At 38.7% G+C, this 25611-nt stretch overlaps 1 protein-coding gene across 3 annotated transcripts in view; it reads right to left on the bottom strand.

The window, feature by feature from the left end:
- ZNF536 (zinc finger protein 536) overlaps positions 1 to 25611 on the bottom strand; it is a 602875-nt gene that overhangs the window by 436450 nt on the left and 140814 nt on the right. The window lies entirely within an intron of this gene.

The following is a 25611-nucleotide window of genomic DNA, read 5'->3' as shown; positions in this document are numbered from 1 at the left end:
ACCAGTCCTGAAAAGAACTTTTGTGTACCAAATAGCTAGCGTTTTCTCTGTCCCTACTCCACACAGGATCCTTTCCCTACAGTGACAGAAGAAAGAATGTAAAATGGCCACCGGATCGGGTGTATTTATAGGTTAGGGGGAATGTCCAAGTGTCCATGAGCTGTCATGTCTCAATTGGTTGTCCTGTAACACATGATAAACGTGTCACGAAAGGTTAAAGTTCTTGTATACATTAAACACGTAAGTCCGCCGGGGCGAACGACGGAAAAAGGCGTTCGAACCCGCGGACGGCGAAAGTCGGAAATTCGCCGCGAAACGACCGCCGGGCGAACCGTTCGGCCATCACTATTCATATCGTGCACTTGCAACTATCTTCCTTCCTTCCTTCTCTCTTTCTATTCTTCCTTCTTTCTGTTGTAGGTTTGAATATGAACCCCAACACCTCATTGACCAATTCTGTTATTTGCCCTTTTTGGCCTTTCCTTCTTCCTTTCCTCATTTCCTCTTTACCTCCTTCCTTCAGTCTCGCTTCCCTTTCTTCCCTCTTTCTGTCGCAATATGAATACCAGAACCTCACTGACCAATGATATTCGCCTTTCCCAGTAGTTTTTACAAAAAATAGTCTCATCATTCCCTTGGAAGTGATATAAAGTGGATTTCTGAAACATCAAATTATTTTGCTTCCACCCTGTAGTGTTGGGACTGAGCGAGACTTCACACCCCTCCCCCCATCATGGTCTGACTTCCCTGCAACTTCACATCCTCATCCCCGGCCTCGTCTGTTCTGGACAGGACGGGCATTTCATTCTTCATTGGACATAACTAGTTCTTGGAGCTATTTTAATTGACTTATAAAACATTCATAAAACATCCATCGTTTCTTAGCATCCGGTCGTAACCGGTCAAAACTGCTATTTATAAAGCAAAGATTATTCAAATGTTCTACTGATTAGAAGATCACTGGAAGGCAATAGACATCCACCCAGAGCAAAATCTCCGAGGTCCGAGAAATGGAGATAGCATAGGAGAGATAGAGAGATAGATAGAAAGATAGATAGATAGATAGATAGATAGATAGATAGATAGATAGATAGATAGATAGATAGATAGATAGATAGATATTGAAGGTAAGGGCCAGCCTTACCTTCGATATATATTTATCTATCTATCTATACAATTTTCTTGTTCAATTTTCCTTCAAATTTAACAAAACCATATAATATGAGGTCACCCCTTAACACTTTTAATTTGTATGCACTCGGGCAGGTGCTTGCACTATGTTGTTGAAGGTAAATCTAAAGGAAATTGAACAAGAAAATTGTATAATGTATGGCCAGCTATAGATATTGAAGGATAGATAGATAGGTAGAGAGAGAGAGAGAGAGAGAGAGAGACAGACAGACAGACAGACAGACAGACAGACAGACAGACAGACAGATAGATAGATAGATAGATAGATAGATAGATAGATAGATAGATAGATAGATAGATAGATAGATAGATATTTAATTATTTAAGGAAGAAAGAGTGGAATGACAAGTATATAGACAATAGATACATAGAAAAGAAGAAAGAAAGACAAATAGATAGATAGATTGATAGATAGATAGATAGAAAAGAAAGGAAGGAAGTAAAAACAAGTATATAGACAATAGATAGATAGGTAGAAAGAAAGAAAGAAAGAAAGAAAGAAAGAAAGAAAGAAAGAAAGAAAGAGAAAGAAAGAAAAGAAAGACAAGTATATAGACAATAGAAAGAAGGAAAGAAAGAAAGAAAGAAAGAAAGAAAGAAAGAAAGAAAGAAAGAGAAAGAAAGAAAGAAAAGAAGGAAAGACAAGTATATGATAGATAGATAGATAGATAGATAGATAGATAGATAGATATTGAAGTAAGAAAAAATGTAATGACAAGTATATAGACGATAGATACAAAGAAAAGAAAGAAAGAAAGAAAGAAAGAAAGAAAGAAAGAAAGAAAGAAAGCAAGAAAGACAAGTATAAAAACGAAAGAAAGAAAGAAAGAAAAAAAGAAAGAAAGAAAAATTAAAGAATGAAAGACAAGTATATAATAGATAGTTAAGAAAGAATGGAAAGACAGATAGATAGATAGATAGATAGATAGATAGATAGATAGATAGATAGATAGATAGATAGATAGATAGATAGATAGATAGATAGATGTTGGAGGAAGAAAGAATGGAATGACAAATATATAGACGATATATACAAAGAAAAGAAAGAAAGAAAGAAAAAAAGAAAGAAAGAAAAGGTAATACAAGTAGATAGATAGATAGATAGATCGATAGATAGATAGATAGATAAGAAATAAAGAAAGGAAGGAAAGACAAGTATATAGGAGAAAGAAAATAAAGAAAAGTATATAGATGATAGATACAAAGAAAAGAAAGGAAAAAAAAAGGAAATACAAGTAGATAGATAGATAAGAAAGAAAGGAAGGAAAGACAAGTATATAGGAGAAAGAAAGAAAGAAAGAAAGAAAGAAAGAAAGAAAGAAAGAAAGAAAGAAAGGAAAGACAAGTGTATAGACAATAGATAGATAGGTAGATAGAAAGAAAGAAAGAAAGAAAGAAAGAAAGAAAGAAAGAAAGAAATGAAAGACAAGTATACAGTATAATAGATAGATAGATAATAGATAGATAAGAAAGCAAGAATGGAAAGACAGGTATATAGATGATGGATACATAGAAAATACATGAAAGAAAGGAAGGAAGGAAGGAAGGAAAACATGTATATAGACAATAGATAGATAGATAGATAGATAGATAGATAGATAGATAGATAGATAGATAGATAGATAGATAGATAGAAAAGAAAGTCTGATGGATTCTGTAGATAATTTGGATTGTTATACTCCCCCGCTCTTCCGCGTTTATTTTATGTGATTATATTTCAGTATTAGAAGTCTTGTTATGACGGAACTCCGGATAACACGCAAATCCTCCAAGTTTCATGCACACTGAATGTGTAAAATATTACAGAGACGCCACCATTTCTGTGTGCCCATGCTCGACCAATCACACGCCTTCTAAGTTATATTGGAACATCGAGTGAAACCCTCTGATTGGTTGCATTGTGTGATGCTCGCTCTATCAGGCCCGCCTTGGCAGGTTCTTTGCTGAGCACACTAGGCCGGTTACAGCGTCGCCTTCCAATTAGCGCCACTTGTGCTAACGATAGAAAAATCTCCAGTCTTCCAGCTCCAAGATCCAAAGCAAACCCATCGGCAATCACCGGCGGTGTGAACTCCTCTCGGCTGCCTGATTATGCAAAACTAAATAGACCTAAATAGACCCAGGCCTTCTGCAAATGATGTCCCCTCTTCTGCGAATTATGATGAAGCCTGTAATTTCATCGCAATGAGGAGGTTATTAATCCTCATCCTTGCGGACAATGATGTGAAAAAATCGGGGACGTTTCACCATCGCATCCATTTAAAATCAAATAATAGAAAGAAAAAAAAAAATCTAGCGTTCTTATTGAACAAACTCCCGCAGGTCTCGGGGAAGGAAGATACAATGACACAATCATAGGGCAACTTTCCGAGGGAATGCCAAAAAAATAAATAAAATAAAAAGGGTTTCAAAATACTGCTGAAAAAAAAAAAATATATAGGATTTGCTGGGCCCACCACGCCGGGAAGACACTGGTTTGGTTAATGGGAAGACATCTTTAGAATCATTTCGTCTGGATGTCGATCGCTGGCGAAGAAATACCCAAATGTGTACTTCGTGCCCAGTCAGTCTAATTTGCAGCGTCTTGCCGTATCGTGTTAAATAACTCAACCCCCTAATTATGACAGCATGCTACCTGGGTTATGGGTCTCAAATCACTCACTACACTTTCCAATCAACGTTGGAATAAATTCACGCTTAAATGCCCCCGCCGGGGCCGGGGGGCCCGTGTCTTGGTACAGTTCCACTGCTGCTTTAGTGACCTCTGGCTACTGGATCTGAAGGTTGAGGACTGAGGGAACAAAAAAGCCCCATTGTGACGGGTTTACCCAAAGAGAAGATCCAAATGGCACAACCACTCAAAGAGAACCGGTCACAAAATGTACGGCACAATCTGCATAACTGGTAACCCAAAATATATATTTTTTCCATGTTTGCCATCACATTTTACTTTACACAATTTTCTTATAGCGGTAGTAAACCCGCTGAAATTTTTTTTTCTTTTTTCTGACCTGCAAGAGAAAAGGCATAATGAGCTAGTATGCACCGCATACTAGCTCATTATGAAATACTTGCCTTAGAACGAGGCCCCGAAATCTCCGATGATCCACGGCGAGGGAACTGACATGTTCCCTCGGCGTGTCTTCCGGGTATCGCGGCTCCGGCGTTGTGAGTGGCCGGAGCCGCGATTTCGGCACTCCCGCGAATGCGCGCGGGAGAAATTTATTTCCAGCAAAGTCCGTCGTCTGCCGGGCTTTCAGCCGAAAATCCCCTGTGCGCATGCGCCGCTGCAGTCAGCGGCGCATTGCGAGGGGAATATCTCCTAAACCATACAAGTTTAGGAGATATTTTTTTTTTTACCTACAGGTAAGCCTTATTATAGGCTTACCTGTAGGTAAAAGTTAGAAAAAACCTGTATACAACCGCATTAAGTAATATATTTATTGTTTTTGGCTTTAAATATACTTTTTTCTTCCTTCCCTCTCTCCTGTCTTCTTCCTTCCCTCCCTCCTGTCTTCTTCTTCTTGATTCCCTCCCTCCTGTCTTCCTTCCTTCTTTCTTCCTTGCTACCTTCCTTCCTTTCCTCCCTTGTTACCTCCTTCTATCCCTCTTTCCTTCTATCTTTTATTATTTGCTACCTTCCTTTCTTTCCTTCTTCCTTCATTCCTTCTGTCCATTCCTTCTTCCTTCATTCATTCACTTTTTCCTCCCCTACTTCCTTCCTTTTCTCCTTCTTTCCTTTGCTTTTTCCATTCTTTCTCTTCTTTCCTGTCTCCCTTCCTTCATTCCCCCTTATTTCCATTCTTCCATCCTTCCTACTTCCTTCTTTTTCTCCTTCCTTTCTTTCTTTCCTTCTGTCCGTTCCTCCTTCCCTCTTTCATTCCTTTCTTCCAACCCTCCTTCCTTCCTTATTTTCTTTCTTCTTTCTCGCCTCCCTTCCTTCATTCCCCCTTACTTCCTTTCCTCCATCCTTCCTACTTCCTTCTTTTCCTCCTTTACCCCTTTTTTATTACATTTTCTCCTTCCTTCTTTCCTTTCTTTCTTTCTTCTTTCCTTCTGTCCGTCCTCCTTCCCTCTTTCATTCCTTTCTTCCAACCCTCCTTCCATCCTTAATTTCTTTCTTGTTTCCCACCCCCCTTCCACCTCCCTTCCTTCATTCCCCCTTACTTCCTTTCCTCCATCCTTCCTACTTCCTACTTTTCCTCCTTTCCCACTTCTTTCTACATTTGCTCCTTCTTTCCTGTCTTTCTTTCTTCTTTCCTTCTATGCGTTCCTCCTTCCTTCCTTCCTTTCTTTCTTCTTTCCTTGTGTCTGTTCCTCCTTCACTTTTTCATTCCTTTCTTCCAACCCTCCTTCCTTTCTTATTTTCTTTCTTCTTTGTCTTCTTATTTCCTGCCTCCCTTCCTTCATTCCCCCTTACTTCCTTTCCTCCATCCTTCCTACTTCCTTCTTTTCCTCCTTTCCCCCTTCTTCCCTACATTTCCTCCTTCCTTTCTTTCTTTCTTCTTTCCTTCTGTCCATTCCTCATTCCCTCTTCCATTCCTTTCTTCCAACCCTCCCTCCTTCCTTAGTTTCTTTCTTCTGTCTCTTCTTCTTTCCACTCCTTACGTTTGCTCTTTCACTTTGAAGAATTGAGCTCAGCCACTCTGCTGTGCTGTCTGGATTTGTAAGAGCGGTTATACAGCATTACAAGCCCCTCAGGTGATGCATCAGTCCAGAAATCTGTATATTCAATCCATATTTCTATTTTCATTATGCTCTACCTCTTAAGTATAGTGCTGTTCCTTCACTGTACAACCAGTAGGCTGTGGCTTGGCACTTTCTTTCATTGTCCAACCAACAGGCTGGGGGTTGGCACTTTCTTTCATTGTCCAACCAGCAGACTGGGGGATGGCACTTTCTTTAATTGTCCAATCAGCAGGCTGGATGGTGGAACTTTCTTTCATTGTCCAACCAGTAGCATGGGGTTGGCACTTTCTTTCATGGTCCAATCAGCAGGCTGGGGGTTAGCACTTTCTTTCATTGTCCAACCAGCAGGCTGGGGGTTGACACTTTCTTTCATTGTCCAACGAGGAGGCCGGGGGGGGGCACTTTCTTTAATTGTTCAACCAGCACGCTGGAGGATGGCATTTTCTTTCATTGTCCAATGAGCAGGCTGGAGGTTGGCAGTTTGTTTCATTGTCCAACCAGCAGGCTGGGGGTTGACACTTTCTTTCATTGTCCAATTAGTAGGCTGGGGGTTGGCACTTTGTTTCATTGTCCAACTAGCAGGCTGGGTGCTGCCACTTTCTTTCATTGTCCAACCAGCAGGCTGGGGGTTGGCACTTTCTTTCATTGTCCAGCTAGCAGGCTGGGTGTTGGCACTTTCTTTCATTGTCCAACCAGCAGGCTGGGGGTTGGCACTTTCTTTCATTGTCCAGCTAGCAGGCTGGGTGTTGGCACTTTCTTTCATCATCCAACCAGCAGGCTAGGGGTTGGCACTCTCTTTCATTGTTCAATCAGCAGGCTGGGGGTTGGAACTTTCTTTCATTGTCCAACTAGCAGGCTCTGGAATGTCAGTTTCTTTCATTGTCCAATCAGCAGGCTGGGGATTGCTACTTTCTTTCATTGTCCAATCAGCAGGCTGGGGATTGCCACTTTCTTTCATTGTCCAATCATTGGCTGGGGATTGCCACTTTCTTTCATTGTCTGGGGGTTGGCTCTGTGACCAGACTTTATTGCCCAACTGCAGCTGAGAAAAGTGAGCTCTTCTTGCCAATAGTGGTTGAACAGGACGATAAATCCTTCAGCAGCCAGCAGTTCACAAACCTCGCCCTGAACCCGAGTGAAGTTTATTCTTCGGAATGGTAATAAAAAGCGCGCGGGCGAGAACCACCAGGTCTCCTGTCCTCCTGTCTCTTTAATAAGCAACTCCTCGCTCACATTAACAGTGTTGAGAATTCAATTGAAAAAGTCTTTGTCTACTGTCTGCTTACTCTAAAGATGGTCTTTCTTAAACAACAGAGCACCAAGGAGTCGTTAGGCCTCTCTCTTCATTACTTCAAAAAACCAATCATTAGACACCAGAGTATATACGTAATTAGAAAATCACTTCCTTTGCAATCCAAGCTAAGTAGTTTACATACTGTAATTACAGGGACAAAATCAATTTTTAATCATTGCACTGATTGGGCTCATCAGCTCTGTGGGAACGTTGTAACCTGCTTGTTGTGCATAAGCAACATCTGGGCTCCAACAATTACCCTTTGTTTGCTACAATATCTTTCTGCATCTTCCTTTTTTTTTTAAGAATAACAGAAGCATAAAAAAAAAAAAAACATAAGGGTGAAAAATTCATATTTCTTGTATTAGTATAATGCCAACCTGCCGAGTGGCCCTGATTCCCGAAACGTGGTGGGATTTGAACACTTGGACTTGGAACATTTTGGCCCTGAAGATAACCCTGATCCTCTGCAGTGAATAAATGTATCTGAAATTCCTTTTTATCCCCCACATTGTAGAACAAAAGTTCTAAGTGGTTTTACGACATAGCGGTTTTACGATGGGCTCACGCCTTTTCATGTGTGTTTTTCCCTATTTTGTTTTATATATTTTTTTATATATTATAACTGTTTTATAATAATTAATATTATTATTAGTAGTAGTATTATTATCATTATTTATACAGTTACAAAAAAAATTCTTGCCCCATAAAATCAATTAAAAGAGTAAATAAGGTCAAAACCAAATATAACTCTTTTTATATACTAAAAATAAACAATTTTTTTGTAATAAAAATAAATTTAAAGTGGGAAAAACTCAAAAGCAAGTGTCCTTGATTCCCGAACCACGGTGGGATCTGAACATTTGTTCTTGGAATTTTTTGGCCCTGAAGATAACCCTGATCCTCTGCAGTGAATAAATGTTTTTGAAATTAATTTTTAATTTTTATCCCCCACATTGTAGAACATAATATATATAATGTTTTATAATAACAATAGTTATTATTAGTAGTAGTATTATCATTATTTATAAAATGAATGAAAAAAAAAAAATGATTGCCCACTAAAATCAATTGAAAGCATTAATAAACTCAAAATCATCATTAACTGTTTTTATGTAATAAAAACAAAAACTATCTTTTTGTAATAAAAATACAGTGGAAATAAACAGAAAATCAACATTAACTTTTTTTTTATATTAACAAAAATATTTTTTGTAATAAAAATCAATTTAAAGTGGAAATAAACTCAAAATCAAACTCAATTGTCCATATGATACATCCTGTGAAAAGGTGACAACACTGAACATCTTTCTCGGAATTATGCAGGGTTGTCACCCAGGTCACATGGACTTTAACAGCATGGTCCACTATTGTCACTAGAGGGAAACCTGCCCTGAGAAATGTAACAAAGGGGGAAAATAAGTTGCTAAATATATATATATATATATATATATATATATATATATATATATATATATATATATATATGGTAAAAAAAAATATATATATATATATATTTTTTTTATTTTTTTTCTGAGAAATGCAATAACAGTGGAAAAAAAAAAAAAATATATATATATATATATGTATTTGTATATATATATATATATATATATATATATATATATATATATATATATATATATATATATATATATATAATACACATGTACATATATATATATATATATATATATATATATATATATATATATATATATTATTTATTTATTTTTTTATAGCTTTTTTTATGATTCAATGTAGGCTTACATATACTTTAATCTTATTGATGTACTGTATGCTATAGCTAAAATAGTATTATTTCTAAGCATAGTTTGTAATTATATGTGTACACAGAACCAGCTGTACTGGCTCATTACATATGCAGGCTTGAGTACAGTTATTTTTTATACGGTCGTGCTTTTTTTATAATGGAGTTAGTTGGCAGCTCTTTTTTTTCTAGAACTCTTGTAAACAGTCCTGAAGTAGAGAATAGAAGTGTCACTCCACTTATAAAGTCCACAATAAAATTTTATTGAAAAAAGCAACATGTTTCATGGACTGCAAGGCTCCCCCTTTTTCAGGGCTATAAACCAATCAGTGTCTGGCCTACAATATTATAGAAATCTTCACAGGAGAGTACATCTTTTAGTATTAATAAAATACTTGAAGTAAATTACTGAAAATTTTAAACTAAAAAATTTCTATTGAGTAAAATATAATTAAAACATATTATTTATACTATGTGTATTTTCTACAATCCAATTTATAATGCAACAATTATAAAAAAAAAAAAAAAAAAATGTAAATTAATCTACTTAATCTATCATTTAAAAAAATATATTTTATCTATTTAATACAATTCACTTTTCCTCTTTCTTGTTATGTTTAGACAAACCTGCATATAGGGTAGAGGATAGAAATGCCAATCTATATAAAGTCCAGAATGAGATTTTATTTACATTAACCAGGAAAAGCCAACACGTTTCAGGGGTTGCAACGGTCCCCTTTTTTCAGGGCTATAAAGATAATTGGTGTCGGGTCCACAATATTATTATAGAAATATTCACAGGAGAGTAGATTTTTTAGCATTAATAAAGTACTAAAAGTAAATTACTAAAAATTAAAAACTAAAAAATGACTAATGAGTCAGATATAATTAAAATGTATATTTATACCAGGTAAAAATTCTATAAAAATTAATCTACCTAATCTATCATTTAAAAAAAAAAATTATCTATTTAATACAATTCACTTTTCCTCTTTCTTGTTAGGTTTAGAGAAACCTGCAGACAAGGTAGAGAATAGAAATACCTCTCTACTTAAAGTCCAGAATGAGATTTTATTTACATTCGTCAGGAAAAACCAACACGTTTCAGGGGTTGCAACGGTCCCCTTTTTTCAGGGCTATAAAGATAATTGGTGTCGGGTGCACAACATTGTTATAGAAATCTTCACAGGAGAGTAGGTCTTTTAGCATTAATAAAGTACTAAAAGTAAATTACTAAAAATTAAAAACGAAAAAATGACTAATGAGTCAGATATAATTAAAATGTATATTTATACCAGGTAAAAATTCTATAAAAATTCATCTACCTAATCTATCATTTAAAAAAATTTTTTATCTATTTAATACAATTCACTTTTCCTCTTTCTTGTTAGGTTTAGAGAAACCTGCAGACAAGGTAGAGAATAGAAATACCACACTACTTAAAGTCCAGAATAAGATTTTATTTACATTCACCAGGAAAAACCAACATGTTTCGGGGGTTGCAACTGTCCCCTTTTTTCAGGGCTATAAAGATAATTGGTGTCGGGTGCACAACATTGTTATAGAAATCTTCACAAGTGAGTATATCTATATATTAATAAAATACCAAAAGTAAAATACTAAAAGACAAAAAATAAAGTAACAAGTGCTAATGAGTCAATTATAATTAAAATTAATATTTATACTAGGTGTAGTTTCGACAATCCAATTTATAACTCTACAATGATAAAAAAAATTCTATGTAAATAGTCTAATTAATTTATTAATAAAAAAAACAAAAAACATTATTTTTATTTGAACACAACTTATCCTCTTTCATTTTTATGTTTAGTAAAACATGCTGACAAGGTAGAGAATAAAAGTGCCACTCTACTACATTCTGCAGGAAAATACAACAAGTTTTGGGGGTGGAATGGGTCCCCCTTCTTCAGATGTCTGGTCTACAAAAATAATATAAATCTTCACCAGTGAGTATACAGTATGTATATTTAAAAAAAAAAAAAAATCAAAAGTAAAATACTAAAAGGTAAAATAAAAAGGGAACGTGTTTCAGGGGCTGCAAGGCCCCCCTTTTTCAGAGCTATAAAACAATTGTTGCCTGGCCTACAACAACATTATAGAAATCTTCACAGGAGAGTAAATATTTTAGTATTAATAAAATACTAAAAGTAAATTGCTTAAAAGTGAAAACAATAGCTAAGGAGTCAATTATAATTCAAATAATATTTATACTAGTTTATACAATCCAGTATATAATTCTACAATTATAAAAATTCAATGTAAATAGTCTACTTAATCTATTTATAGAAAAAAAACTATTATATCTGTTTTAACACAACTCAGTTATCCTTTTTCATTTTATGATTAGTGAAACATGCAGATGAGGTAAAGAATAGAAGTGCCATTCTACTTAAAAAAATCCCCAATGAGATTTTATTTTTATTTACTTTCTCCAGGAGAATACAACAGGTTTCAGGGGTTGAACGGGTCCCCCTTCTTAAGGGCTATAAACAAATCAGTAAACAAATCGGTGTCTGGTCTACAACAACATTATACACATCTTCACAGGTGAGTGTATCTTAATAAAATACTAAAAAGATAAAAATATAAAAAAAACAAAAAACAAACAAAAAAATGATAAATAAGTCAATAAAATGTAAAATGTATATTAATACTAGGTGGATTTTCCTGGCCCACAACAATAAAACCTACAAACCTACAAATCTTCACAGGTGAGTACATCTATATATATTTATAAAACACAAAAACAAAATAAAAATAAAAAAATAAAAATTACTGAGTCAATATTATTAAAATGTATATTAATAGTAGGTGTATTTTCTACAACCCGATTTATATTCAACAATAATAAACATTCTATGCAAATTAATCTATTTAGTCTACTAATATATAAAAATAAAAAAATAAAACAATTTTATCTAGTTAATAAAACCTATTTAGCCTATCATTTATGATATGTTTAGATGTATTTATTACATTTGTACATAGATGCACCATGCTACCTATAAAGTCTAGAAAAGGATCTTATTTACATTCACTGGGAAAATTCAACGCGTTTTGGCAGTTGCGAGGGTCCCCCTTCTTCAGGGCTTTAAACAAACTGGTGTCTGATCTATGGCAAAGTTTTAAATATATTTACAGATGAGTATATCTAAATATTTATAAATACTAAATATTTATAAATACTAAAAAAAAAATTATAAATACTAAAAAAAATATTTATAAATAAAAAATTACTAATTAATTATAATCTATAATAAACATTCTATGCAAATTAATCTATTTAATCTATATTTTTTTTAAATATAATATATATAAAAAAAAATGTATATATATAATTAATACAACCTATTAATAATCTATCATGATATATTTAGAAAATAGAAAATATATTTAGATTTAGAAAATCGTCAGCCACAGGTTTTTTTTATATGGCCTACTACTTCAGCATTTACTTATCTTGTTACTCAGAATGGCTTTTCAAGTGCTATGCAATGCATATTGGGATGAAGGGAAGAAAGTCACATGTTCCTCCATACCTGGAAGTATCAGGTGCTTCCATGGGCTCCTTCAAGTCAATAGTTTATAGCACTCCTCCTGAAAATGCCCTCATCTGTTTTTTTTGTTTTGTTTTTTTCTCCAGAAGGACAGAACCACCTTTGTTCAGGCATCATTCAGGGTCACCGCTTACTTCCTGGACTGATATGCCGGCTCAGATATAAAACAATGAAGAAAATACTGGTTTCTGAGCAGGTCTTAGCTGTGTTCATAAATGTCTGACACAGATCAGCCCCTGCTGCAGCCTTTCACTTTCCGACTTGCTACACGGTTACAGTGTATAGTTTGGTTACTGGGAGAAGGGAGACTAAGGAAATGCTTCCTCTTGCTTGCAGACTAAAATAGATAGATAGATAGATAGATAGATAGATAGATAGATAGATAGATAGATAGATATACTATATATATATATATATATATATATATAATTTTATATTTTTATTTTTTTTAATGAATTTTTTCCTTTCGATAAATAAAATAAATCTGATTGTTCTGTACATAATAAATATATATATATATATATATATATATATATATATATATATATATATATATATATACAGTGTCTTGAAAAAGTATTCACACCCCTTTAAATTTTCCACATTTTCTCATGTTACAACCAAGAAAAAGTAAATGTATTTTATTGGGATTTTATGTGATAGACCAACACAAATTGACACAAAGTTGTGAAGTGGAAGGAAAATGATAAATGGTTTTTAAAATGTTTTACAAACAAATACGTGAAAAGTGTGGGGGGTACATTTGTAAGGCACTTTGTAGAACCGCCTTTCACTGCAATTACAGCTGCAAGTCTTTTTGGGGATGTCTCTACCAGCTTTGCACATCTAGAGAGGGACATTTCTGCCCGTTCTTCTTTGCAAAGATTGGATGGAGAGCGTCTGTGAAAGGCAATTTTCAAGTCTTGCCACAGATTCTCAATGGGATTTAGGTCTGGACTGTGACTGGGCCATTCTAACACATGAATATGCTTTGATCTAAACCATTCCATTGTAGCTCTGGCTGGATGTTTCGGGTCGTTGTCCTGCTGGAAGGTGAACCTCCGCCCCGGTCTCAAGTCTTTTGCAGACTCTAACAGGTTTTCTTCTAAGATTGCCCTGTATTTGGCTCCATTAATCTTCCCATCAACTCTGACCAGCTTCCCTGTCCCTGCTGAAGAAAACCATCCCCACCACATGATGCTGCCACCACCATGTTTCACAGTGGGTATGGTGTGTTCAGATTGATGTGCAGTGTTAGTTTTCCCCCACACATAGCGTTTGGTTTTAGGCCAAAAAGTTCAATTTTGGTCTCATCTGACCAGATCACCTTCTTCCGCATGTTTGCTGTGTCCTCCACATGGCTTCTTCTTATGTCTTTCTTCTTGTCACTCTTCCATAAAGGGCAGATTTGTGGAGAGCACGACTAATAGTTGTCCTGTGGACAGAGTCTCCCTCCTGAGCTGTGGATCTCTGCAGCTCCTCCAGAGTTACCATAGACCTCTTGGCTGCTTCTCTGATGAATGCTCTCCTTGCCCAGCTGGTCAGTTTAGGTGGACGGCCATGTCTTGGTAGGTTTGCAGTTGTGGCATACTCTTTGCATTTTCCGACGATGGATTGAACAGAGCTCCGTGAGATGTTCAAAGCTTGGGCTATTTTTTTTATAACCTAACCCTGCTTTAAACTTCTCCACAACTTTATCCCTGACCTGTCTGGTTTGTTCCTTTGCCTTCATGATGCTGTTTGTTTACTAAGGTTCTCTTAAGCCCCACACACACTATCCGTTTTTTTTTTCTGCTGTGTTTTTCCTTCAGATTTACCAAAACCATATAATATGAGGTCAATTCGTATGCAATCAGTCAGGCCCTTGCACTACAAGGTTTTGGTAAACCTGAAGGGAAAAAATCAGCAGAAAATCTGATAGTGTGTATGGGGCATAACAAACCTCTGAGGGCTTCACAGAACAGCTGTATTTATACTGAGATTAAATGACACACAGGTGGACCCTATTTACTAATAAGGAGACTTCTGAAGGCAATTGGTTCCACTAGATTTTAGTTTGGGGGTATCAGAGTAAAGGGAGCTGAATACAAATGCCCCCTCCACACTTTTCAGATATTTATTTGTAAACAATTTTTAAAACCATTTATCATTTTCCTTCCACTTCACAATTATGTGCCACTTTGTGTTGGTCCATCACATAAAATCCCAATAAAATACATTTACGTTTTTTTGGTTGTGACATGACAAAATGGGGAAAATTTCAAGGGGTATGAATACTTTTTCAAGACACTGTATACATAGTATTTATAGTTACATCTGCCCGGGGTTCTACTTTAACAACAGCGCACGAGCTGCAAAAATGTTTTTTATTTCCCTTTTTTTTTTTTTTTTTTTTTTCCTTCCGTTAAATAAAAGTATCTGATTGTTCTAAAGATGCATTCAGCTGCCTAATTGTTCCTCCGCTAACACATGGCGCTCATACAAGCCCACACATTACAAAAGCTCATCTGGATCATAATGCCCAACTATTACTTGCGTTTGGTTTATACTTTTTCTCTAATATAAATGAGTGGATTATTTTTTTTTTTTTTTTTTTTTTTTTTTTTTTTTAATCAAAATTAAAAAGGAAAATTCAGAGAAGCTGAGGATGTGTGAAAAATAGATGGTATGAATTGGCAAGGCGAGCCTAAGCGTTTTGTTCTCTTAATAGGAAGTGACCTCATTTACACTGGGGTAATAATTAGCGACGCTTCAGTGACAGTTAAGAAAAAAAGAAAAAAAAAAAAAAAAAGTTTCCAGCATAATAAGACACAATCACTTTTGTTGGAGAGTTTGCATCGGATATTAACCCCAGCCAAGCACGGAAGACTATTAAAGCAGATCTAAGTTCTTTAGGTTGCTAAAGCACTGTGTATGATAAACAATTGCCTTTTTTTTTTTGCATAAAATATTGCTGGTCTCCCGCAGCCTCTTTGTAATCACGTCCTGTCTACATGCAACCCCACCGGTATTGGCTGCATGGCATTTCCCAGGATGGATTTCTTGATGGTGGCAATAGCGGGCCATGCCTGTGTAATGTGCATCTACAGTACCTTGCAAAAGTATTCATCCCCCCCGCCGCCCTTGGCTTTTTACCAATTTTGTTACATTACAGCCTTTAGTTCAATGTTTTTTTTTTTTTTTTATCTGAATTTTATGTGATGGATCAGAACACAATAGTCTAAGTAAAATTAGATAAATATAGACATAAAACATTTTTTTCAGAAATAAAAAACTGATAATTGGCATGTGCGTATGTATTCACCACCCTATGTTATGAAGCCCATAAAAAGCTCTGGTGGAACCAACTACCTTCAGAAGTCACATCACATGTCCACCTGTGGGCAATCTTATGCCCCATACACACGGTCGAAAATTTCCGATGGAAAAAAGTCTGATCGGGTTATGTTGTCGGAAAAGCCGATCGTGCGCGGGCTCTATCAGACTTTTTCCACCGGAAAAAGTTTGAGAGCTGGATCTAAAATTTTCCGACAACAAAATCCGATCGGACTTTTTTCTATTGTGTGTAGAGAATTCCTACGCACAAAGTGCCACGCATGGTCAGAAAAAATTTGGAGATGAAAGCTATTGGCTACTGGCCTCTACATAGTCCCGTCGTACGTTTTTGTACGTCACCTCGTTCTGAACGATCGGATTTTCCGATCACTTTCTGCGACCGTGTGTAAGCAACACAAGTTTTGGCCAAAATCCGTCGGAAAAAAATCGGACGGAATTTGTGGTCGGAATGTCCGACCGTGTGTACGGGGCATTAGTGTCACATGATCTGTCATTACATATACACACCTTTGTGAAAGGCCCCAGAGGCTGCAACACCTAAGCAAGGGGCACCACTAACCAAACACTGCCATGAAGACCAAGGAACTCTCCAAACAAGTAAGGGACAATGTTGTTGGGAAGTACAAGTCAGGGTTAGGTTATAAAAAAATATCCAAATCTTTTATGATCCCTAGGAGCACCATCAAATCTATCATAGCCAAATGGAAAGAACATGCCACAACAGCAAACCTGCCAAGAGACAGCCGCACAACCAAAACTCACGGATCGGGCAAGGAGGGCATTAATCAGAGAGACAGCACAGAGACCTAAGGTAACCCTGGAGGAGCTGCAGAGTTCCACAGCAGAGACTGGAGTATCTGTACATAGGAAGATAATAAGCCGTACTCTCCATAGAGTTGGGCTTTATGGTAGAGTGGCCAGAAGAAAGGCATTACTATTTCCGGTTCCGGCGCCACATGGGACAGCGGTAGTCTGACACAGCTCCCGCCGCCCTCCTCCAAATTTCTGCTATTTAAGGGTAGCCCCCATCCACCACCGCTACACAGTGGGCACATATGAGTGGCTTTGTGGTGCGATCATACCCTCGAGCGGTCTCCTCCTCGGCACCCCCCCCCCCCCCCGTGGGAGACACGGCTCCAGGCTCTGCCGATATGGTGACCGCTCAGTGCTCAGCGGAATCCACACAGCCGCATGCTCCTCCAGATACACAGGCACTGGATCCTGCATGACCAGCAGGCATTGCCTAGGAGGTAGTTGCCCTGCTGGGACCCACCCTGGCAGCCACTGTGGGTGCAGCAGTACACAGAGGGCTAGAACAGCTCCACCTGGAAGTGCAGGCACAAGCCCAGAGAATCACACAGGCAGAGGACAGAAGATCATCCCTAGAAGATGATACCACTGCACAGTCAGCAGTAATAGACCGCATAATCGCTGAAAACAGAGAAGTATGGGACAAATTAGACGATCTGGAAAATCGTTCCAGAAGAAACAATTTGCACATAATTGGACTGCCAGAATCAGTAGCTAACAACCAGCTCACAGATATATGCTCTAAAGTTATTCCTGAACAACTGGGACTCCACATACCCTGCACTATCAAGCGCGCCCATCGCGTCGGTCAGTACAAAGCTACCATGAAAGCACTCCCCAGACTTTCAGCCAATCCCAAACAAGCATACAAAAAAATATATATAAAACCGCTCTGTTAATCTATATATATGTAAGGATAAGCTCGATTCTCAAAGTTAACACACCAGGATAAATATTGTTATTTAAAATGAAAAAGTGATAGTTATTTTCAGTTGTGTCCAATCAAGATTTAATAAAAAGTTACGGTTATTTTCAGTTGTGTCCAATTTGATTTTAATAAATAGTTACAGTTACAGTTATATTCAGTTGAGTTCAATGAAATTTTAAAATTACAGTCACATGGTTGAAAATAGCGTGCCTTACGCTAGTGTTAAAGCTGTGTAAATTGAGCCCACTGTCCCTCAACAAGGAATAATCCACTTATTTTTTGGATATGTGTTAAAATGAGACGCAAATGCCTTCTGTTCTAAGAAGGCTCTAATGTTTTACTGATTCATTGTGGGGGCTTTTTTAAATTCTTTAGTCTCCCCTTACCATAAATGTTATGGTTATACCAGGGTTTCTCAATCAAAATTCAATGGACAACTAGGGTTTCTCGAGAGGTTACTAGGAGTCCTCTAAGAAATGAGCAATTTCCGCCTCTCAGTTCCCCATGGCACCATGGATCTTTTTAGCTATCAGTAAGGGGGTAATTCTCCCCAATGACCACAAATGTAAGGAGTGACCCTCAACGTAATGTATCATGAGTTGTAGATATAGTAACTCTTAGTAGGGGTTCCCTGAGACCAGAAAGTTATTTCAAGGGTTGCTCTGTGTTGAAAAGTTTTGCGAAAGGCTGGGTTATACTGTCTTGTTGGGTCCCAAGTCCTACTCCATAGAAGCCATGTTTTCCTATCTAGCATCAGTTGGTCACATTCAACTGGGCTTGTTCAGCAATGTTGAAGACATTTTGTAGCTTGTCCAAGCCAACTTTTCAGTTTTTAATGAGTGTCAGGAAAACACCCCAACATTTATATCCAAAGAAGCAGCACAGACACCTTGAGGTGTAGGCAGGTGCAGTCTGTACTCCCCACTGCAGATGGCGCTCGATCGAAGTGGCAAAGCAGAAGGGGAAGGAAGCTGTGAGGAGCTTAGTTCTTCTATGACTTTCTGCAGTCACAAGGAGACAGCTGTCCGATTGGACATCTTGGGTCGGGTAGAGTCTAAGACTCCGGTTCAGGTTTGGAGAGCTTTAAGCAAGTGGCTAGCATAGGGTCAGGTTCGCCGTCTGGCAGGGAAAGTGCTTAGAGGTAGGAAAAGGTTACAGAGGAGTAGGGATAGTGCAGGGACTACGTCAACCTCTCTTCCAGAAGCCTCCCCTCTGGTTGTGGACCAGCCAGGCAGCATTCCGCTTCTCGTTGCAGACACTGTTAGCATCTTCAAGTCTTCAAGACCGCTGTTACAGTTCGCAAGCGGCTTCGGAAGACTGTGCCTACCCACGAGCCTGAATAAGTAGTGTTGAACCTTTCTACAATATAACTTTATTGCCTAACTTGGACTTTGTGTGTTTACTGCCCACCACACCACACTGCACCAAGCTCACAACAGGATCGGAGGTGTGAAAATTGTGGAACGCTGTGTTCTAGTTATGTAAATCCATCCTTTGTGTCAGAAAGTTTGCATGGGTGTTGACTCAAATTCCATGGCTAAACGTGTGAATTAATGACAAAACAGCAAGGTAGAGATGTTAACATGGCATTATATGTCGAGCATAGATGGTGTTGAAGGCCTCCACCCTTGTTCAGTCATGGTAGGTCCAGTTTTATTTAGAAGGCTTCCTTCATGCCCTTAATACTTAAGGTGTAGGAAAAACCACTTGACCTGTACATTGGGCATTTATTTGTTGACACACTGCTTCCTCTCCCCAATGTACAGGTCCCTTCACTTTCTCTCGATGGGACACTTTCACCAGACAGGAAGTGAGAGTAAATCTCCAACAGCACATTTAACCCTATTTTTCAGTAGAATAGGAGAAGACTAGAATCCAAGTCTCCATTTTTCGTGCCATCCCTGTCCTTGATGCACATTTTCTCCTCACTTTTTTCCTGGTTATACCGATCTTAGCGTGATGGAGTGAATGAAAATCTCTAAAGGACCCCAAGACAGCAGTAAAAACCCAACTGAGTCATAGGTTCCCTTTAGGATTATGGGGGTCTTCCTGGGAAAAGTATTATGGACCTGCATCAATTTTCATCCATTTAGCGCTCATTCGGAAAAATAAGGAGTCCATCACAAGAATGGATATTTTCAAAATGATTTTTGTGGGCCAAGTTCTTTAATCAATACTATCGCTCAGACTGGGAACCCTCGGCTGGAGAACGGTCAATTGTACAACCTCGGCATTGACGTTCTCTACAGGTGTGCACATTCCAGGCCCCTGCGATGACGTGCGGGTTAATTGATACATCGCGGCATTGTGATGCCATGTCAGGTAGTGGCGATGCCCCATATAACACTTGTTTTCACAACTCCTGTCTTTCAGAGCCGATCTGACAGCAAGCATAGAAATGAATTTCCAGTTACATTTTCAACCATTGTCTTTATGCCTAACTGACGAGTTAACAAGGACCTTAACAAGGAATGGGCTTATACACGAACTTGGATATTCATTCTTAAGTTATTATACTAGTAGTGATTTGTATTGGTACTTATATTTCAGGATCATTGTGCAGCTGACGGGCCCTTGGACAGTTGCTGCACTGTCAAGAACAAAGCTTGATAACATTTGCTGCCCCCCAGCTCCAGAGTGTGCATAACAACCCCAAGTAACTCAGCCCTGCCATTAGGGCCCTGTTATTTTATAATGTTTTATATTACTGTATATATGTTATGTGTGACCCAACCGGGACAGGTGCTTTTGGAGGGGACTGCAGGATAGCCTCTTGCTTACTGACTATGGGCAGAGTGGAGGAAGCTGTATCCTGGTGGAGGCACCCAGGTGGGGTGTATAAAGGCAGAGGGGCTGTCCGACAATGCAGGAGACAGCAACCTTGACAGCCAGCATTTATCTCCATGAAAGGGACATAGAAAGCTTACAACTCGTTCATCCGAATATGTTGATTTTATTTATGTAGGTGGAGTATTGAAAATACAAAGGCTTACGTGTTTCGGCCTGTAGACGTATTCATAGCTACATGGTTCAAAAATCAACACCTCAGACGCTTCCCAGACTGCATACTCCATGCAAAAAGAAAACAACACCCCTGAACATCACGGCCTACACTCCACCATCATTATTGCCCAAGGAAAGTACCATTTTACCGCAAAGGGTTATCACAACAGAATCCTACCTTTGCACTGCCCATAGATATATGAAATTGGTCCTACTAACCAACAGTCGCCTACCCAAAAGTCAATTACCGGTCTTGGCAGAGCTGACCTTTAAAATGCAACGGTTAGGATTATCACAAGATGCAGGTTCACATGTTCTCACTCACTCCAAGGCCAGCACTGGCTATACAAGTAACAGTAAGTTAGTTACTACAGATTTAATCATTTAAAAAAGTTCCTTCAAGACAGATATGTTAAAACTCAACTTAAAGGAGAAGTACAGCCAAAGCTCATTTGGCTGTACTTCTCCTGTGGATCTCAGAAGTGCAGTTCGTTCTGCCCCTCCACAGCCCAGCACTCCAGTAAGTGGGGGAGGCAGAGCAGAGAGCCGATGACTGTCAGTCACCGGCTCTCTGCTCATGGAGCACTGAGAACCAAGTAATCAGCTGTGTTTGATCGCTCAGTTCTCAGCCTTAGAGCCCGCGGGGGACAGATGTGGCATCTACCTGGGTAAATATTATTTCTAAAAAATTAAAATTCCCAATCTTCTCTTTTAATCTTCCACTCATTTCTGAAATATATTTTCCATAATTTCCAATTATCATTTTAAAATGACTGCAATATGGATATTCAATATTTTGATGCATGTCAAGTCAGAATTTTTCAGTGTATTTCAAAATTTGGGGATGCAGTGCTCTGGTGACCCCCCATCAATCACAACCTTTGACTTTGCAATATGGAACAACATCCAGCATAATTACGTCTTAATAGTACATAGGAGGCAATGTGGGGCTGATGTGGAAGGAAACAACCAAAAGGCAACATGGAATCCCAGCCATAGCACTATCTGCATGGAGGTTGTATGTTCTCCCTGTGCTTGTCCGAGTTTCCTCCAGGTACTCTTGCTTCCTCCCACTCAGTGAAAGCGATCTTACCAGTATGAAGTGAGTAAAAATCTCTAAAGGACCCCTAAGACAGCTGTAAAAACCCAATTGGGTCATAAGGTTCCCTTTAGGATTATTGGGGGGGTCTTCCTGGGAAAAGTATTATAGACCTGCATCAATTTCCATCCACTCAGCACTCTTTTCGGAACAATAAGGCGTCCATCACGAGAATGGATATTTTCAAAGTGATTTTGTGGGCCAGGTTCTTTAATCAATGCTATCGCTCGGACTGGGAACCCTAGGCTGGAGAGCGGTCAATTGCACAACCTCAGGAAGGAAGTAGCAGCTGGAAACAACCAAAAGGCAACATGGAATCCCAACTACAACACTATCTGCATGGAGATTGCATGTTCTCCCTGTGCTTGTCTAGGTTTCCTCCAGGTACTCTTGCTTCCTCCCACTCAGTGAAAGCGATCTTACCAGTATGGAGTGAGTGAAAATCTCTAAAGGACCCCTAAGACAGTAGTAAAAAGACAATTGGGTCATAAGGTTCCCTTTAGGATTATTGGGGGGTCTTCCTGGGAAAAGTATTATGGACCTGCATCAATTTCCATCCACTCAGCACTCTTTTCGGAAAAATAAGGCGTCCATCACGAGAATGGATATTTTCAAAGTGATTTTGTGGGCCAGGTTCTTTAATCAATGCTATCGCTCGGTCTGGGAACCCTAGGCTGGAGAGCGGTCAATTGCACAACCTCAAGAAGGAAGTAGCAGCTGGAAACAACCAAAAGGCAACATGGAATCCCAACTACAACACTATCTGCATGGAGATTGCATGCTCTCCCTGTGCTTGTCTGGGTTTCCTCCAGGTACTCCTGCTTCCTCCCACTCTCCAAAGACATGCTGGTAAGATAATTGGCTCCTGTCTAAACTGGCCCTTCTATGTGTATATGTGTGAGATAAGGACCTAAACTCCTTGTGGACAGAGACTGATGTGAATGAACAGTAGAAAATACCTGTAAAAAAATAATTATAGAAGATGAGATACATAGGCTGATGAGACCCTGGCTATAAAGGGTTAACTCTGGAGCAGGCCAGGTGCACCAGTCTAGCTGTCAAGCAGAGCACGTTTCCAGCCTGCAGAGCATCGCGCCAGCACTCCGCATCCTATTCTTATGCCATGCAGACCTTTCCATCCTGCAGAGAGACCGTGATAAACAACAGGAGCAATAATTGACTAATCAGCGTCACTATTAGAGACACCTGGCGTATTTCACAACCGTGCGCTCTGAACAAAAAAAAAAGAAGGATTAAAGAGAGACAATTGAGAGACAAGCTGAGGTTATTAACTTGGTGAACTCGGCAAGCGGCGACAAGGGGTGAGACATAAGCACGTCGCTCTGACAAAAGTGCACGGCTAAAGGAGCGATAGGCAAGGACGTGATGGCCACCAGTCATTCCAGCTGATTGAAGTGTCTGGTAAGTGGCAGTACCAAGGAGAGTGCAATAAAGACATCAATTCCTCGGTAATAGTAAAGCCTGCCCGGCAAGCTGTTTCAGTTGGGTTGCCTATCTGATAGACCTTCAATGGCCAGCCAAAGGAGAGCACCAGGCAGGATGACAGCACAGCTGCTAATTGTGAGGCAGTGGCTTACAGTTGTAAGCCTACAACAGAAATTCCTGTTCCTCGCAGGATCTCCAAGTAAGAAACTTTTCAATAGATACAGAAAATAGTATACAATGAGCCATGATGCCAAACATAAAAATAGATTTTGGGTTTGCACACACTTTAACTTAAAAGTCTGCATGAATAAATTCCCGGCATGTAAGAGTATAAAGCACTAGTATCAATTTTCTAGAAAAGCTCCACCTTTAATTATTAAAAAAGCATCCTTGAGTGCCACTTAGCAAGTCACAAGGCAGGAGGCTGCAGCTAAATCTGATCCGATGCTTGTCATTGTCATATGTGACCACAGCCAATAACTGCACAGACATCAGGATTAACAGACTTCAGATGCAGAATGGATCAACTCCTCCCCATCATGACCTGTCATGTTACAAGCTTCCTGGAAGCAAGATGACTGCCACCAAGACAAATTGGTGCCAGTCTCATAGACGCAGAAAAAGCCCCATGCTAGCTTCATATATCTCTCAGGCATTGCGGTGCTGGGATCTTGCCACCAGAATTCACAGTTGTGCCCATTAACAATCCAAAAGGATGACACCAGCCACCTCCCCCCCGAATGGTGTAGAGAAATAAAAACTATAGGGGAATCCATCTACAAGTCAGTGATACCTTCATTATCGTCCTTTAGGAAGTGAAGAGATACTCTGAACATTCAAAATAATCTTGCCACTGGAACCATCAAGAGGTATAAGATAGGTGCCTACTCAAAATGGCAATATGTGCTTTTAGTGGTGTAGGCCTTGTGATGCTATGGCTATTTTAGTGATTTATGATATGATGCATTTTGGTTAGCATGTATTGTTTTTATAAGCTAGGCTTCCTATATTCAGGTGCTAATTAACTTGTTTGACTGGTTGATGGAGCTCATGCAATAGGAAGTTATGTTGGTAGGAAGTAGAGGGAGGGAAGAGAGGATTTGAACACACCTATGTGCTGAAGGCAAAGAGTAGTTCTGGAGGACTCCTAGAAGCAATGAACAACAATCAGACGATCCTGGATAGAAGGAAGATTATTCTAAAGATCCATAATAAAGAAAGACTGAAAACAGGAACTTTACCTGGGGATGACACTAAATCTACTACCCAAGTTAACCACTTGTTATTCATAGGCCATTTATTAATGGATTGGACTTCATGGGATTAAAACAAACTCACAGCTGCTGCAGCAAGCTGAGCTTGGTATTATTTTTTTTCTGCAGGGATGGCTTTCAAATAAATATGATCCAGGGTTGGAGTACTGCAAACATTGTGCCCCTCACCCACGTGGTCCTGGGTTCTTCCACTCATTCTGTCAGGATAGGGAGTGGATGCAGACCACTCCCCGATCTGCAATCAATGCCCCAGAGAGTTTTTAATTGAAATGGATGCACATAGGATCAAGCCCACTCCTGTGCTTGAACGGCTGAAGCGGAGGGCGGGGGAGACATTAGCGGTCTAATAGACCCCTGATGTTTCCATAAAGGGAACCTTTGCCTTGTCAATGCTATCACATAGGGGGTTTGTTAGGCTCCTTGTGATAACAATAAAGTGAAATGAAAAACAAAACAAAAAACTGTGACCCGTAGTGGCCAAAAAAGCGAACGCATTTATTCTCAGTATCCTAGTCCAGTTTTATTCTTAACCATTGCCGGAATTCTCTCATACTTTTTTTAAATAATCTGTTGCATCTACTCCTGATGAATGGACTAGATCCACGAAACGCGTAGAGTTTTAGGATGTCAAGAATCTTTGACATCTTGGTCATCATACACTATGTCGTGTAATTCTACCTATCCGAGAACATCATGGATGACAACATTGGGAGAATTATGAATTTATACTTTTATATCTTATTAATTATGGATCGGCTTATCGTTTATCAAATGTTTGGAATTTTATTGAGTTATTGTAATATGTAACTTGTCATCATGTAATAAATATAAAATTATGCTTACTATGTGAGTTGCCTTGTGTAAAGTCCCACAACAAATGTATCCTCCATTGTATTGTATTTAGGGATGTAGGCATCTTTCTCATGATGCATCAGATCATTACTATTTCTAGTTCATTGCCAGCATTGTAAAGCCCGACTCAGGGCAAAAAAAAAATACTTTCCCACGCAGTGGGGTTGTGCCCTCTCATTTTTCGTCTAGGGGATTGGAGAATGGGGATGCTACCTAATCCTCTGATCCTCCCTGCACAAGACCGGTCCCTGTGGTTCCTGCTTCCCCTATGGTCCAGCAGTCTTGCTCATGGACTTGCTCTGGACGTTAAAACGTCAAGAACAGCCCACTACTTTATCCT

The sequence above is a fragment of the Lithobates pipiens genome, unplaced genomic scaffold (genome assembly GCF_037356315.1).
Source record: "Lithobates pipiens isolate NorthernLeopardFrog02 unplaced genomic scaffold, aLitPip1_a1.2 Scaffold_10, whole genome shotgun sequence".
Classification (NCBI taxonomy): Eukaryota; Metazoa; Chordata; class Amphibia; order Anura; family Ranidae; genus Lithobates; species Lithobates pipiens.
This window is presented reverse-complemented; position numbering and strand designations above follow the sequence as displayed.